Below are 17636 nucleotides of genomic sequence, written 5' to 3'. Positions count from 1 at the left end.
AACGCATGGTAACCCATGGCTTTGAAATCTGTTGATTAATTTCCAAATATTTGGGGATTTTCTACATATCTTCATGTCATGGTTTTCTAATTTAATGTCATTGTGGTCAGAGAATATATGCTGTAATTTCAGTCCCTTTAAATTTATTGAGACTTATTTAAGGGCTAGAATATGGTGTATTTTTGTGAATGTTCCATGCACACTTGGAAAAAATGTCTATTTTATTCTTGCTGAATGTGATACTCCATGCATGTGATTTAGGTCAAGTTGACTCACAATATGTTTCAGTCTTCTACATCCTTACTTGTTTTTTGTTACTTGTTCTATTAATGAGATAGGAATATTGATCTGTAAATATAATTGTTAATTTGTCTGCCACTTTTTGCTTCATCTGCTGTGGAGCTCTGTAGTTAGGTATGCATACATTTATCACCTCTGTCCTCTTGTGATCCTGACCTATTAACATTGTAAAAAGTCCTTCTTTGTCTCTAGAGATACTCGTTATGTTAAAGTCTATTTCACTTCATAGTAATACAGACATTACAGTTTTCTTATTCTTTCTATTTACATGGCATATTCATTCACCCTTTAACTTTTAACCTATTTTTGGCTTTATATTTAAAATTTTTCTATTATATAGAGCGTATAATCTGTCTTGATATTTATCTAGTGTGATAATCTCAACCTTTTGATTGGAATTTTAGTCAATTTATATTTCATATGATTATTAATATGGTAGTATTTGGGTCTATCATTTTGCTATTGATTTTTCTCATTTCTTATTCGTTTCTGTGCCTCCTTTCCTACCTTTCTTTGTTTCAAGCAAATACTTTTTGTTTATGGTTTTATCTCTTCTAGTGACTTTTTAGCCATATTTGAGTTGTTGTCTAGTGTCATTTTCCTTGAGCACGAAAGACTTCCTTTAAAAGTACTTTATTGCAGGACTGCTAGCAATGAGTTCTCTCAGTTTTTATTTATCCAAAACTTTCTTTACTTTGCCTTATTTCTCCACACCTTAAAAAATTTCTTAAGGTCTTTACATAAAATAAAATTAAACAACTTTAGATGAACAGTTGGATGAATATCAGTAATTGTTTACACTCACAGAACTACTACCACAGCCCACATATAGAACCGTCCCCTTTTCCTAAAAAGCTTCCTCACGCTCCTTTGTGTTTGATCTTCTCTCCCTCCTCCCAGCCCTAGGCAACTGCTGATCTCCTTTCTGTCTGTAATTGTGAAATTTCTCAATCCATTAGATTTTGTCTTTATGTAGTATCTCTCTTTATCTCTGGCAATGCATTCTATTTTGAAATCTCTTATTTCTGGTATTAATACTGCCTCTTCAGCCTCCTTATGGTTACTATTTATACAATGCATCCTTTTCTATCAATTTACTATCAACCTGTGTCTTTATATCGAAAGAGCTTTGCTTGTAAGCAGCATATAGTTGGGTGTTGTTTCTTAACCTATTCCGACAAGTTCTGCCTTTTCATTGGAGTGTGATCCATGAAGTTCATGTGGTAGTTGTTGATGTGAGAGATACTACATCTATCGTGATATTTTCTAGTTTTGGTTCTTTCGTGCCTCCTTTACTGTCTTATGACTTCTCATCAGAAAACAGAGAGGCAGAAGAAAGTGGAACAACTTTAATGACATGAAAGAAAAGACTGTCCATCAAGAATTGTATATTCAGCAAAAATGTCCTTCAAGAGTGAAGGCAAAAGAAAGATATTTTTAGATAAAAAATTAAGAATTTGTCTTTAACAGATTAGCACTATAAGAAATGGCAAAGGAAGTTCTTTAGACTGAAGGCAAATGATACCAGACAGAAACTCAGACTCTCAATAAATATGAAGTGCATCAAAAATATTTGGGAAAATGCAAAGGGCCATTTCTCTTTTTTCCTTTGACCCTTTTTTGGTTCCATTTACACATATAACTGTTTGAAACTAAAATTATAACTTTTTCTTGTGGGGATTGTAACCTATATAGATGTATTACATATATCACCTATAACAAAAAAGATGGACATGGGATACAGGCCTAAATGGTCTCAAGGCTTCTAAATTTATGTGAAATAGTACATTAGTGATTGGAAGTAGAGTGTCTAAAGTTAAGGATGTATAGTGTAATCCCTAAGACAACTAGTATAAAAATAAAAATAATACCCCCAAAAAAACCTAATTGGAAAATTAAAATGGAATTCTAAAAACAATATGAATATTTTAAAAAATCATCTTTATTTTGAAGGATAGTTTCAGTGGATATAGAATTCTTTTTTGGAACCTTTTTTCTATCAGCACCTTGAATATATTGCTCCAATTTCTTCTGGTGTCCTTTGTGTCTAATGTGAAATCAGTCACTCACTGCGACATTTCCCCCCTGTTCATTACTCACCTATTTGTTTGTAACAAATTACTCCAAAACTTAGCAGCTTAAAACAGTGATGATTTATTACCTTACATGTTTCTGGTGGGTGAGGGAAGAAGGAGTGGCTTAGCTTGGGGGTTTAGCTCTGGGTGTCTCATAAGTTTGCAATCAAGATGTTGGCCAGAACTGAAAAACATGAGTAGCATGGAAGGATCCACTTCAAATCTTATTCATGGGTTGTTGGCAGAAGCCTCAAGTCCTTGCCATGTGACTATCTCCTTAGCTGAGTGTCCACACAACATGGCAGGTGACTTACCTCAGAATAGCGACCCAAGAGACATTAGACCCAATAGGAAATCACAGTGCTGTTTAAGACCCAGTCTCTGAAGTTGCACACCATCACTTCTGCTCTATTCTATTCATTATGAGTGAGCCAAGAAATCCAGCTCACACTCATGGGGAAGGAAATTAGTCACTATCTCTTGTGTATTAAAGAGTTTGCGGACATTTTGAAAACCACCACAGTCCATCTTCTGGCTGGAATGTAATTATTTACATTCCTCTATCAAAGAAATAAAAATTATCTGACACTTATTAAGAACAGTAAGGAAAACTTTATTCAAGGGACCACTGCAGTAGGGGTTTTGCAGTAGGGGAGAGAGACTGTGCTCAACTACAAATACAATGAGGGAAAATGGGGATTGATGACCAAGGAGGAGGGCGTTAGTTGATAGAAGATTCCTAAGTGGATAGGGTAATTCTTGCTAAACTGACCTAACAGTATTCTTGCTGAAGGTAGGCCAGAGTGATCTTATATCACCTGGGGCCTAGTGGGGGCTGAGGAATTTGACCAGATATCTAGGGTGAGGGATTCTCACTAAACTGACTTGACAGGATTTCTGCTAAAACTGGATGAAGCAAAGATGGATATCGAAGCCCACAAGTCCAAGCCTAGTTGGAAAGAGGGCTCAGAGGAGCCTAAGTAACGTTTAGTCAAAGAGGGAATCTTTGTCACTTTCTACATGCAAAATAAAATGCTTCCCATCCAAGGACCCCAAAATCTCATCCCATTACAGAATCAGTGAAAAATCCAGAATCTCCATCTAAATTAGATCCAGGTGCAGATAAGGCTCATTAAGTGTATTTCTGTAAGTGAAGCTCTTCACGTAGAGTTCCTCATGGACTGAAGACCTGTGACTAAAGAGACGAGTTACCTACTCCCTCCCATAACAGAGCTAATGTGCAGCTATGGGACAGATAAAGGAGTAAGCACTATAGACATTTAAAGATGGAGGAAATGGGAGGCACAAAGGAGTCACTTGTCCATAGCAATGTTCACATCCAGCCAGCAAAATGTCAAAGGTTCCTTGATTAGGACCTGGCTTCTTCCAAGCAAATGATCTGAGAGAGGGAGAAAGAGAGGAAGAGAGAGCACAGTCTCTTTTATGACCTAACCTCTGAAGTCACACAACGTCACTTCCTCTTTATTCTGTTCTTTAGAAGTGAGTCACTGAATTGAGTCCACACTCAAGAGAAGACAAATTAGTTCTATCTTATTTTTTTTTTTTTGCATTTCATTATTTATTTAGATGTTTAAGCTCTCGTACTAGATTTTTACAAGCTGGTGAACACTGACAAATTATTTCTCCCACAGAACTATAAGCACACATTTGCAGACAGTATAAATATATGGTTGAACTAACATTAATACACACCACCATTTTATCAATTACATAATAAAAAAAGATCAAGTATCCAAATATTAAGTTACACAGCTCAAAAGGCATATAAAATATTAGATATCTGCTCAATTCATTAGCAGAAACCCACTTCTTGTTTTTTTTGCAAGAGAGGTTGGGAAGAGAAGGAAAAGAAAAATCACACTTCAAACAAAAATAAGTTGGTAAACAACTTCCAATAAGTATGAAAAATAATTACAAGAATTTCCAAAATTTTATGATTAATAATTGCGTTAGCTACAATAACAAAGCATCTCAAACTTTTTAAAAAATTACTAAATTAAAGAGCATATTCTACATGTTCTGCACAAGACAAAGGCAACATTTTACTAAAATACTTACAGCCCCCTCCCATTCTTCTCAGGCCCTCCCTGTAAGCTGCACCCCAAAGCACAAACATTAAAATTAACTGTATGGCTTTTTCGTCTGGAGACATTAAAGACATGTACTTCTGTACAATGTGGTTTTCAAAATGGAGGTTTCCCATAACAGCACAAAATGAGATTTATAGGGAGACATTAAATAATAACTGTAAGAGCTGGTAAAAGTCCAAAAAAAAAAAGTTGAGCAAACCTGATGTACACTGGTCTGAATGTGGGAGATGTAAACGTAAAGTGAGCAGGCAGATAACCAGACAGGCCCTACTTTCATGTTTGAAATGACTGAAGGAATAAACCCTACAAGGTCCAGAGTGTTCATAGTTCCTGGGATTTTAGTTTCTGTAGGATACGAAAAATTTACAAGTATTGTGCTGGGTATTTTGGCACCTAATCTTTCTAAATTTCTTAAATATTGATAAGATTCTGGCATGGGAATTTTGAACACAACTCAACACTGCATGATTTCAGACAAGGTCAGTTGGTACAAATGATAAATACATTTTAAATGCTGAACAGCAAGAGTCTTTTGCTAAGTGTCCAAATAGGTTGATCGTAAAGCAAACATAGAGGCTGCAATTCTGTTAAGCTTGTGGCCTGATAAAACTGCTTTTTAATACTCTTAGGAAGCTTCCTCAGACTTATCCACCAAGCCAACATATTGGCTAACATGTATGATAACTTAGGTCCTGTCTCAAGCTGCTCTCAAGGCAATGGCATCTGGCACTCTAGTTTTATTGAACGCGACAGTTGTTTCTATGACTGTTGGAGTCTTAGAAGCACAGCCGCATTTTAGGACGATACTTTTCCAAGTACAAAAGTTGCTTGCTGTTAAAAGCCCCACGCTGCTTTTGTCTTATGAACTGTACCGCATCTTCCTATTTCATCCCACTTTCAATTAATGCTAGGGCAACAAGCAGCGGAGCTCTCCCCAGGCCTGCAACACAATGAACAGCAATACAACAACCAGGTTCTTCACGAAACTTAATTTTCACAAGACTTAACCAGTCATCAACAATCTGGTTGGATGGCGGTGCACCATCATGAAAAGGCCAATCGAGAACATGGATGCCTTCTTTCTCCACGAGAGTAGCGTCATAAGTTGCTTCGCATACTCTTACTATTGTGGTAACTCCATACTGCTTAAGTTCCTCTATGAATTTGTTTAAGGTTGCATTGATTGGATTGTGTGTAATAAGAAATCTCATGTTCTTGTATGTGACTTCCACAGGAGCTGGGCGGTTCATTTGAGCCATGTAGTTTAAAACCACTCAATAGGGTTATGAAAGAATGTAAAAAACTGAATACAGAAATGCTGCAAGGAAACTGAGTCTACTTCGATATACTGCACTTGAAATTCTCAGTGCTTTGAGTATGAAGCTGGGAGTAATGGGAAATGAAAGGACCCTCCTAACAAGAAGCAGCAATTCTTCAATCCAGTAATACTGAGGCAAGAGAAAGGAAGTGCACTGAGGTTTACCCCATCCAGGTCAGAACTCGTGTAAAATGCTCTGCGGATTTCAATTCAACACTTCTGTGTCCAGGCTAACCACTCTTACGGGGGCTTCTTGGTGGAGTAGTAATGAATTTCTACAGTTCACTTGTCTGCACACAGGGCGTGCTGTGCCTGGCAGTAATCTCCACTGCTCTTCAGAAACCCCATAAATGTGTGACCAAGAACACCACCGAAAGGGCTATGTTTACTCATTGAAGAGTATGTGATTGTGGCCTAATCACACAGCCGGTCCTGAGGCGGCGGCGACACAGGCGGTGGCGGGGGCACTGGTCTCTACCATGCAGCGAGCAGCTCCGCGGAGAGCGCGTCCCCTAGTTCTACCTTTTGAAGGAAGGGATATTAAAGAATTTGTAAACATTTTAAAAACACCATATCCTGTATGTAAAATGCATTCTCTCTTGATGCTTTCAAGGTTTTCTTTTCTTTGATTTTCATCAGTGTGACTTTGGTGAGCCTTCTCGTGGCCTTCTTTGTTGTTCTCTCCTTTGGTGTGCGTTGAGCTTCTTGGATCTACATGCTAAAGTTGCTCACTGAATTTGGAGAAGTTCCAAACATGATTTCTTCAAATCTTCTTTCTGCTCTTTTTTCTCCTTCTTCTAATTTCTGAGCTCTAACTGAAGGTCTGTTTGCCCTTTTTTCTTCCCCCATGGGATTCACTGAGAGAACTGCCCATCTGTTGCACTGTGGCAGATCCAAAGGAGCCCTGCAGCCATCCACTGTTGGATGGTAAACTGCTGACAGCCCAAAACACTGGAGACTGTGCCGTTGAGGTGACTATTGATTGGCCATAAAGCACACAAAGTGACATTGACTGAAGCATGCAGATTCATGGGCCTTTAGTAATGGACCTCTTGGGCTGTTAAGTCATTGGGCTTTAGAACAGTGGATTTTGAAGGGCACATCACATGGTGAACCCTTTTATAGAGAAGATTAAACAACCTAGACTAAAGTGCAATTCTTATGTTCCATGTTTCCCGCCCATGAGAATGAACTTCAGGACCACCAGACTTACAGGATCAGCTTCTGCATTTTAACAAGACCCTCACATCATTTGCCTCCACAGTAGAATTTCAGGTGCTCTAACATCATATTCTTATTGTGTGATGTCCAAACACATGGGCTCATCTCAAAAAGCAAATTCTCAAGCTCTGCCCCAGGGATACTGTGTTGAATTGTCTGGAGGTAGAGACAGGAATCTGCGTTTTCAACAAGCACCCTAGGTTTTCTGTGTCCTCAGGTTTGAGGACTGCTGTTTTAGATAGCGGGAAATCTGGGCTGTGCTGGGCTGTGGGCTGGAAATGGAATGATGATGTTTAGGAACTAGAACACATATGCCATGGCCTCTACTGGGAATCACTGGGGCAGATCCGGTTAATATGTGGAGAACACAGACCTCTTACCATCCTTAAGAATCACATGTATGTGTTGGCAGGGAGTCTGCCACATCTGTCCTTTCACTGATGGTCACTGTGGACCTAATGTAGTAGGAACCACTGACCCTGGTAATGAACCCGTTTATGACCAGGTTCTCATGAGAGCCCAAGAGAAAGGCAGCCCATCTCAAGGGTACAGGGTCAGCTGTGCTCCTGCTCCTTAGAGCATAAGAATGGGACTAATTTCCCTATCTAAGAACCCTGAAAAGTAAAAATAGTGGCCTCTTTTTCTGCATTAGCAAATGTCAGTTGACACTCCCTGAAATCCAGTTTACCATCTAGGATTTTGCTCCAGGATCAGTTTAGTTTCTGGGGTTGTGAGAGCCCAGAACTGTCCCCTGGTGACTCTCACAGCACAGATACCCTCCTTCTGGCAGAAGGAGATCCTTCTCTTTTTCCTCCCTGACTCTCAAGCCACCACAAGGATGTGATCTCCCTAGTATGGCAGTTGCACCATCCAGCAGTGGGGCACAGTGGAGTAGCCCTTTGAACCAGAACATAGGGGTTGGTGTTCAGTCTCTTGAAATGAGCAGACAGTCTTAGTGGAGAGCTTCTCATAGTCATGTGTTTCTCATCCTCAGAAACACAGAGCTCTGGCTGAGCAGTGTCCCAATGCAGGACCTCTTCCATTCTAGAGAAAGAGACTGAGGGTCAGAGCTCCATGGAACAAAAATAGGAGGATCATAACCTACCCCTAGCTAGACTCGGAGCAGATCACTTCAGCAATCTGTTCCTCAGTTTCCTCCTCCACAAGATGGGAGAAGTCAACATTATCATTATTGGATACTGTTAAAACAACTTAGATTACATAGGATCTTGCAATGTACAAAGAACATATTTAAGGCTCATGACAACTATGAGAGTCAAACAGGGAAAGTGTTATTTCCCCTTTGCAGGAGTGAAGTGAGTCTCAGAAAGTGAGGTTGTTTTGTGTTCTGTCACTTGGCTACCTCAGATAGAAGAGCAGCCCTGATATGACCATTGGAGGCTGACCTTACTTTTCCTGTTTCCTGCATTGTCCACCTGAGGAAAGGGGACGTTCTATGTATGTGTATCTGTTAATTTCCTTCCATTAGCCACTTTCTGTGGCTGCTGTCACAGAACCGTTTCTGAGTGAAGTGGACGCCTCAGCCTGTGGTTCACAAAAATCCTAGGTGTCCTTTGGTCTCTGTTGGGTTGATGGCCATGGCCCCTAAAAGAAATAGAAAATCACCATTTCTTTTAAAAATCTTAAGTCTAAGTTGTTATTTCCTCCACCAGAGAATCTCAAACTTTTCCCACACACTATTTTTTTTGGCGGGGGAAGATTAGGCCTGAGCTAACTGCTGCCAATCCTTCTCTTTTTGCTGAGGAAGACTGGCCCTGAGCTAACATCCGTGCCCATCTTCCTCTACTTGATATGTGCGATGCCTACCACAGCATGGCTTTACCAATCGGTGCCATGTCTGTACCTGGGATCCGAACCGGCGAACCCTGGACCACCAAAACTGAACATGCAAACTTAAGCGCTGCGCCACCGGGCCAGCCCCGCACACACTATTTTAAGAACAGGTGCTCCCCAACACAGGCTTTTGAGAGTCTTTCATGATTTCATTCACAAATATGTATTGATCTTGTACAGAAGTAGCGCTGTCTGCATTGACTATGAACCCTAAATAGGTCTCCTAGCCGTGTGCACACAGGCCTTACTCTGACAGCTTTCTCCGGCGTATGTGCTTATGTTCACGAGGTGAACTGACTTCCTGCAATTCATCCCAACTGCTATAATAATAATTTATCTATTATCTGACTTGTGATACCAGTTCTCTCCAAAACTGACATGCTTTTGATATCTAACCTTGATTCCTCATTTTCCCTCTATGTTAATAGCATTTTTGTGAGGCAGCTAGAACCTTTTGGAGAGAAAACAAGCCTTCTGCTACTTGGCTGCCACCTCTAGGAATGCTGTTGTCATCCACAGCTTAAAGCTTTATGATCAAATATCTAACTTACATTCAACCCAGGGCCCAGAACAGACCCACCTGGGACAGACTTGTAGCTGCTGGTGGCCTGAACCTTTGTCCAGGACGGTCCTCACGGACAGGTGGCTCCACAGCTTCCAGCAGGAGGAGCAGAGGGGACCCAGGCTTGGCTGCAGGTTCCCTTGCAAACCTTCTTTTCCTTTAGCTTGTCCAATAAGACAATGAGTCTCCATTTTGACAAGCTTGAGTTAGATTTTGCCAGCTCAGCCAAAAAGTACCTGATGGTTAGATCAAGGTTACATTTTTTCTAGGAATAAAACAGGATTTTTATTTGCCCAAATAGCATGGGCGACCTCAAGTAAAAGCTCTATCTATTCAGCACTTTTTTGCCTTTTTCAGTTTGTGACAAATTATGCTTCCTTCACACCCAGAAATCTCAAGAGGATTTTGGGGGGCATGTGAACTCTTAGAGCAACACTAAGGTTTCTATACTGCAAGCAGAGGAAGTGTGATGCCTTCTGTTGCCTGAGAATTTTAGAAGTGAAGTAGCATGCGGACAGAAGTAATTTTTACCAATATACTCCAGGATTGAAAGGAGGTCTTGTTTCATTCAGAATTGTGTTTAGAATACAGTAGTTTATTTTTCTGTAGTAGTGCTAAAGCCGATAATAGGGCAAACCACCACGATTTTGCTCCAAGTGTAGACTAGGCAGTGAAAGTGTTTACCTACCTGTAAGACCTGGCATCTTCCTCCCTCTGCAGCACTGGTGGGGTTTGTGCTCTATGAGATCTTTGCAAACTGCACAGAGGAATTGCTGGTTCTCCTGGCAATAGAAAGGCCCCTTCCTTGTTCTGCTCGCAGAACCAAACTGCTTATGCTGGATTCTCACTCCTGGGCTCCAGTGTTCAGAGGATGGAGACCAAACTGGCCAGAGTCCTGTTGGGCCTGATGTCCCCCTCTTGAAATTGCTTTTTGCAGAGTGGACATCACATGGGCACCTTGGTGAATCTGAGAGTGACACAGCAGTCAGTGATGCAGGCCTGGCAGAAGCTGCAGCCACAGAAGATGCTCACAGGTCCTTCGTGTGCTCCAGGCAGACAATGTAGGTATCTCTTTCAGGAGGTTCCCAAGAGTGAGCCCAGTCTGCATGACTGCTGTCCAAGGTGTGCTCAGCAATTCCTTCTTAAATAACTTTGACTGTGACAGGAGGAGGACGTGGTGAGGAATGTGCAAAGGAATTAAGATGAGAAGAGGAGTTGTTTAGGATGGAGAGGAATAACACGTGCCACTACTGTGGGCCCCTGCAACAGCCTCCTAACTGGGCCCCGCAGATACATTCTCACTCTCTCAGATCTCTTCTCCACGCTGGGCCAGAGTGGCCTTTCTCAAAATAGACTCTTATTTTCACTTCTCTGTTTACCAGGCCAGCCAAGGAGGGCTTACCGGGCCTGGCCTCTATCATCAGCCTCCTCTCTCTCTCCCACCTCGTTTCCCTCCAACCATGAGAGCAAACATGAGTTGAACATCAAATATGTGCCAGGCACTGTTCTCACCTCTTCACATGTATCAACTCAATTAATCGTCACCACATCCCTAAAACATCAGCCTTTTCACAGGTGAGGACTGCAGTGCACTGACGGTAAGAAACTTGCCCAGGTCACAGAGCTAAATGGGTTATGAAGGAAATACTAGAATCTAGGTGGTCCACGTTGAGGCCTATACTTCTCAGCACCACCCTGCAGGTGCCTCCAGCTTCCCTGGACTTGATCAGTCCTGTGAACCCGCCACACTGTCCAGTATCCAGGACTTCTCCCCAGTTGTTATGCTCTCTATAAACCACAGCTCCCGTGTCACCTCCTGTTCTTCTTCAGGCTCCGTTCAAACGTCACCTCCTCAGGGAGGACGTCCTGAGCTGCTCCCAGTCTGGAGTGGGCATCCTTGTTCTGTATTCCAAATGCCTAACTTTCCAGCTCAAGTATTTAGTATATAAACCCACAGAGCACATTTGACTTGCTCATTAATTCATCCCCAGTCCCTGGCAGATATCAAGCCCAAAATCAATATAATCTGAGTTGATAATTTAATACAGTTCCCCAAAAAGTAGTTTGAGAGGATTTCTTGTTTCTAGCCATGGTGGCTAGGACATTTGGACCAATCTTGCTACTGGAGACAGCCATTTATTTTGATGCAATTTATGTTGCTTATGACTATAGAGCCTTCAGATACTTCAAAGGCTCTTATGTGAAGAAGTATATTTATTCTGTTTGATTGTAGAGATCGGAAATTGGTCCTTCTGTAGAAGCTTCAGAGAGACAGAATTGTGTTCACGATGAAGAACTTTTGTTTGTGTGTGTGTGTGTGTGTGTTTTTTTTTTTAACTAAGGCTTAACCATAGAAGGGACTGCCTTGGTAAGCTGTGAGTTCTCTCACTAAAGGGATTCAGCCACTCACTCTTAGTGTTGTATAGAGAATTTTGACAATGTTTAAGCATCAACCTCCTGATCTCTGAGGCCCCTTCCTCACTCAAGTTGCCATTGTAGATCAAGCACCAGGCCAAGTGTCAGAGGACTTGGGTTCCACTAGCTGTGTGACCTTGGGCTGAGCACTTCTGAGTCTCATTCCTTTGTTAGTTAAGCCGGGATAATGATACCAGCCAATTTACAGAGTTGTGAATGGATTATGTTGGATAATACATTTAAATTCCTGTGTTGTTTTGTTTTTGTTTTTGGCTTTGATTGTGTTTTGCTTCTTTCTTTGCATTATAAAAGCCCAGGGCAACTCTGTCTCCTTCTCCCAATATTTTCTCACTGCACAACATCGTTATAGCAACAACAAAAGAACTTTTAAAATGAAAAGAAAAACCTCACCTGCAATCCCACCACCTCATACGATGTACTTATTTCTCTGTCCTCTTCCAGTGTAATCAAGGTCGACTTTGGGTCCCAGCACAGGAAACCATATCAGTTAACAGTGTATGAAGGCCCCACAGTCCCCTGAGCCTTCTGCCACCCCCAGGACCTTCACGTGATATAACAAGAAAAGAGTCCATTGCTTTGCATGGTTGGAGTGAACACTGAAATGAAAAGTGTATTTGGGTAGGAAAAAATGAATGGAAATCATTTTGTCTTCTTCTCAAGCCCACTGAGCAATATGAATTGTTCCCTCCCCTCTGCTGTTCTCCTGTCTCCTCAGGTGTGACGTGTAGATATGTGACTGAGACGCAAGTCAGTCCTGTCTGCCTTTTCCCCCTCCAAGAATCAATACCAAGAGAATTCCTCCTGAACACAACACATGGTGAAGAAGGAAGGGAGGGAGGGTGGGTGGAAAAACCTGGGCTTATCTGAGATCTTCTACCTGCTGCAACACAGAGTGTTTAACCTGGGAGAGATGGGAGAACCCCAGAGAAGAGAAAAGAAACGATAATTTTACCCACTCTGACATTAAACCTTCCTCTAAGGAGGGAAAGTAGACACTGTTCCATTTTCCCCCTTCTTTCCTAGAGTTGTAGACAAAAGTTCAGCTAAGTAATTGGTGTTGACCCGTGTTAATGTTGAACCCTGGGACCAGGTCAGCCAGGGCACACACACTCCTCCTGTCCTCAACCTGTTTGACTCCCTCCCTGACTTTATGTTAGAAGTAAAGAAGGGGCCGGCCGGTGGTGCAGCGGTTAAGTTTGCACGTTCCGCTTCTCGGTGGCCCGGGGTTTGCAGGTTCGGATCCCGGGTGCGGACATGGCACCGCTTGGCAAAAGCCATGCTGTGGTAGGCGTCCCACGTATAAGGTAGAGGAAGATGGGCACGGATGTTAGCTCAGGGCCAGTCTTCCTCAGAAAAAAGAGGAGGATTGGCAGTATTTAGCTCAGGGCTAATCTTCCAGAAAAAAAAAAAAAACCCACCAAAAAAAAGAAATAAAGAAGCTGAGCCCACAGAAGGAAGTCACTTCCCCAGGAAACAGAGAGTGTGGCCAGGTAGGAGCTCCCTGACTCTGAGGCCAGTGGGTTGTCCCCAGTGACACCAAAGGTGATGTGCATGAAGGAGGACGTTAGTGGGGAGAGTGAGGGAACCATCAGGGATTGAGATGCTGCACCGTCATAGCAGGGGACCTGGAGGAGGTTCCCATTTCTAGGTTCTTTACACCTCAGTCCAAGCCATGAGCATATTTCTAAAATTTCTCCCCTACTCCAGATCCTTCCACTTGTTGAAGCCCTACTCAAGAGCAACTTGTTCGTAGGGCTTTTCTTATTGAGATGTTGTATTAACATTTTTCCGTGTTTCTCTGCGTTCGCTCAGTGCATCTCTGCGTGGGATTTGAATTCACTTGTGCATGAAGCTGTTGTGCAATTGTCTTCCCATTGTTTTGTGTTGTGTGTCCTGTCTCTCCTATTAGACACTCACACACACTCACACACACACACACACATATAGACGTACACACTCATTCCTCACACATTGGGAACTGGGTCTTCACTCAATAAATACTGGAGCTTCCTCTGATCTACTTTCTCTGGTTCCTACCTCAAGATCACATTCTCTGCAATGTTTCTACTTGGCTGTGTCCAGGCCGGGTCCCAAAGTCCATGCATTTACTGCCTTAGGCTTCATGGATGACCAACGCTTCCATCCACGATGACAGTGAGAGGAAGGTAAAGTCTTGTGTTCAGTGGTTGATGGAGGAGCCAAGTTCCTTTGATGACGAGACCAAGATCTTCACAAGTCAGATGAAGATTTTCCCCTTAAACCTGGGAAATGTGCAGCGGTGCTACAACCAAACCATGGATCATGGTCTGAACAAAGAGCACCCACCAAATCAAGCAGGTAGGTGCCTGGGGGAAAGCCGGGGAGAGCAGTACTTACCACCTCACCCAAAGAGCCAGGCTGGGGAAGGCAAGTGTGCACAAGTTATTGCTTGAGAGTGAAGGCTGGCCCAGTCTGGTCACACGGGGGCGGGATCTGCTTGATGTTAATTCACTCAGTGTTCAGCAGTGTCAATGGCTCACAGCTGTGTGCTGAGCATATATTTTTTGGGTGCTGTACGTGGGAACAACAAAGCCTCAACCTAGTGTTTTCCCTCAAAGCCTTACAGTTAATATGTGGAGGCACCCACACTTCTGGAAACACTTTAATGACCCTTGGATGCACCAAGTTATGTCAAAGACCAAAACCTCCTTAAATATTAAATGAGAAGCAGAGGAAATAGTTTATGGAAGTCCATAGGTGAGACACTCCAGTGGTCAGGTAGTTACATGAATGAGATGGATAGAAATTTTGATAGAACCTGATAGGTGTGTAAGATTTGCGTAAATGAAGAACACAAAAGGAATAACTTCCAAGCAGGCAGAGATTAGAGTTCAGCAAAGTGTGGGGTGAGAATTGCCAGCTTGGGTCTCCTGGGAGCTGAGGTCACTGGAGCTGAGGTCACAGGACAAGAGCTCAGGTGAGGAGGAGGATCTGGGTTTCCCCATTCTGATCTAAGAGTGTCTCACCCCAAGGAGTTGGGCAGCACCTCCTGTCCCTGCTGCTTCTGGAGCCAATGAGCAGACATCCTTTTGTGCAGCAAAGTCTGGGAGGGACCCCAGGCTGTGGGAGGACAGGCTGAGAAGCAGCAGGTGAGGTGGGAGGCTGGTGGCCTGCTGGACTTCCAGAGCCCCAATTCCCAGGGAGGGCCAGTGCATGTGGCAGCCTCCAGACACCAGGATCTTGATCTGAGGTCAGATCCTCTGCTCATTTAGGAGCAGGGCCAGGAGCAGGGCCACATGAGATCCAGAAAGTACCAGAGGGCCTGGGAAGTGGGTCTCTTTCTGGTGGGACAAATTTTCTCAGGTCCTTCTCCCTCAGGATCCTAAATTTCTTATAAGAGATTAACTGAGAATAAGCCAGGCCCCAATTCTGAAGGGAATGTGTGATGTGCATGTGTTAGTTTGTGTGGCTTCATGAGTGCATATTAACATGTATGGATATGTTTGTGTGTGTGAGTGTGTGGTTTTTGTGTGAATAGAAGCATGTATAGGTGCATGTGTGTGTGTGGGTTGTGTGAGGGTGTGTGTGTACATGTGTGTATATAAGCATTTATGGGTGTTTGTATGTGCATGTGTGTGGGTTTGGGTGTGTGTGGGTGTATGTGTGTTTATGTGTGTGTTGCTCTGAGGCCTCTCATCCTTCGTCCCACCCTGGCCTTTTCCTGGTTTCCACCATCCCCAGCCCATAGATAAGGGACAGAGCAGCTCTCCATCTGCAGGCGAGTAAGAGGAGGCTCAGGGCAGTGAGTGTTGGAGAACTGGTCCTCATCACACTTGGAAGAAGGAAATAGGAACTCAATGGTGGGACGTTCTCCTTTTCCAGGATTTTGACTAAATAAAAGGGTCAGGCACTGTCCTCAGTGAGATAGTGAGAAATTGATGTGAATTAAATAATTTAAACCTCGTATGAGCCCTATGAGATAGGGACAGCTGCCAGCCCCATTTACAGACAAGGAAACTGAGGCCACTGAGAGGTTAACTGACTTTCGCTGGGCTGAGCCATGACTCTAAGAAAACTGTCTGACTGCTGAGCCCAAGTTCCCACTCTGTTATATTGAGTCCTCTACGCTGTACCCATGCCTCATTAAGGGTCGTCTTCTCCTGTGGGCTCTGACAGTTTCCTTTTCTTCTCCAGGCACTAAGACTGGTTGAGAGTCTATTGCCTTTCTCACAGTTCCCACAGGTGAGCCCGTGGGGTTTGAAGCGACAGGAGGGCTGGTTCTCTTGGCTGATGGAGTGTGTTTGCTGGAGGTTGTGGGAAGGGAGGGTCACGGCTAGACTGCAGGGAATCAATGGTGTTTGCATTTATGGTGTGAGGTGGGCTCTCCAGAATGCTGAAAGGGCAAAGACCATCAGTGGCCATGCAGAGTTTATTCCTCACTGTTTTATTTCACAGCCCGAAAGCATAGCCACACATGGACCTGAGAGACAGAGGTGTCCACTCATCTCCTTGTCCCTGCTGCCCCTGACTTCTCTCCTTCCAACTGACGTCCTGGTAACATCTGCTCTCCAAGGTGAAAATGTGAGGAGGGATCTAGCCACACCGCTGCTCATGGGCGCTTCCTTCCACCCTGCCTGCTGCTCCCTAGTGGGGCCTCCTGGATGGTGAGAGGAAAGCAAGTAGGACAGGAAGAGAACTTGACATTCATGGTAGTAAAGACAGGATAGGATGTGTGTCTTTAAGAAAGGAAAGGGCTGTCATTGGGAGGAGGACTGAGTAGTTCCTTGTGGACTGTTAGGTTGGAGCCCTCAGTTTCTTGCTGAATGTTAGAGAGAGGCTGACATCAGTTCCTTGCAATGAAGGGCTTTCCAGCACAGCTGCTTGCTTTGTCAGAGCTTGGAAGCCAAGAGAGCAGATGAAACAGTCAGCCAGAAAGACGGACACCATGATCTTATACTATCTAATCATAAAAGTGGCATCAGTGTTGCCACATTGGCATGTTGGTTAGAAGATGGTCACAGGTCCCTCCCACACTCATTGGGAGGAGCTCCCACAGGGTGTGAATCCCAGGAGGCAGGGATCACTGGGTGCCATCTTAGAATCTGTCTGCAGTGGGACATTCCAGGTCAGAGAAAGCAGGAACCAAGTGAGGTTGCGAGGCCTCTGCACTGGACGTGTTCATGCACAGGACGGACAATCACTGACCGAGATCTTTATAACTGTGAGCCCTGTGTTAGACAAGATGATCTGCAGAGCTGAGCTGTGTTTGTCAAAGCACGGTCCTGGATGCAAGAATCGCAGTGTCATTGGGAAGACTCCTCTTGAGTTTTGTGTGAACCTGAGAAAGTGTCCTCTCTGGATATTTCCCTCTTTACTTTCAGACCTCCTACATCTCTAGGAAAGCGCCATCACTAAACTGAACTGGTTTTTAATTCCATGTGTCGTTCTGCCAGGCAAATCCTGGGTCCCACTGTTTCTTCCAGCTTTCATACAGGATCCCACAAAGTCACTTCTTGTGATTCCACTTTGTTGGTTTCTTCCCTTCATCCAGGTGATTCCTTTGTGACTTTATTCCCTTGTGTTGATTAATCAGCTCCATTAGGGGATGGGTGTTCTCTAACCAAACCTTCCCACTAAGCTTTGGACCAAGTGGGTGAAGTTTCCTCTCAAAATCTCAGCTCACTTCCATCACAGGGACAAGACAAACTTAGTGGGGCTCCTGGAAGGTCATGAACTGGCACAATTCCACATTAGGATGAGACATTTAGGTCACAAAGGGA

General features: G+C 43.4%; 1 pseudogene; it reads right to left on the bottom strand.

Moving 5' to 3' along the window:
- Positions 1–5262: 5262 nt before the first annotated feature.
- On the bottom strand, positions 5263–5745 carry LOC138919698 (protein tyrosine phosphatase type IVA 1 pseudogene; annotated as a pseudogene).
- Positions 5746–17636: the final 11891 nt, after the last annotated feature.

Source organism: Equus caballus, chromosome 20 (genome assembly GCF_041296265.1).
Source record: "Equus caballus isolate H_3958 breed thoroughbred chromosome 20, TB-T2T, whole genome shotgun sequence".
Classification (NCBI taxonomy): Eukaryota; Metazoa; Chordata; class Mammalia; order Perissodactyla; family Equidae; genus Equus; species Equus caballus.
This window is presented reverse-complemented; position numbering and strand designations above follow the sequence as displayed.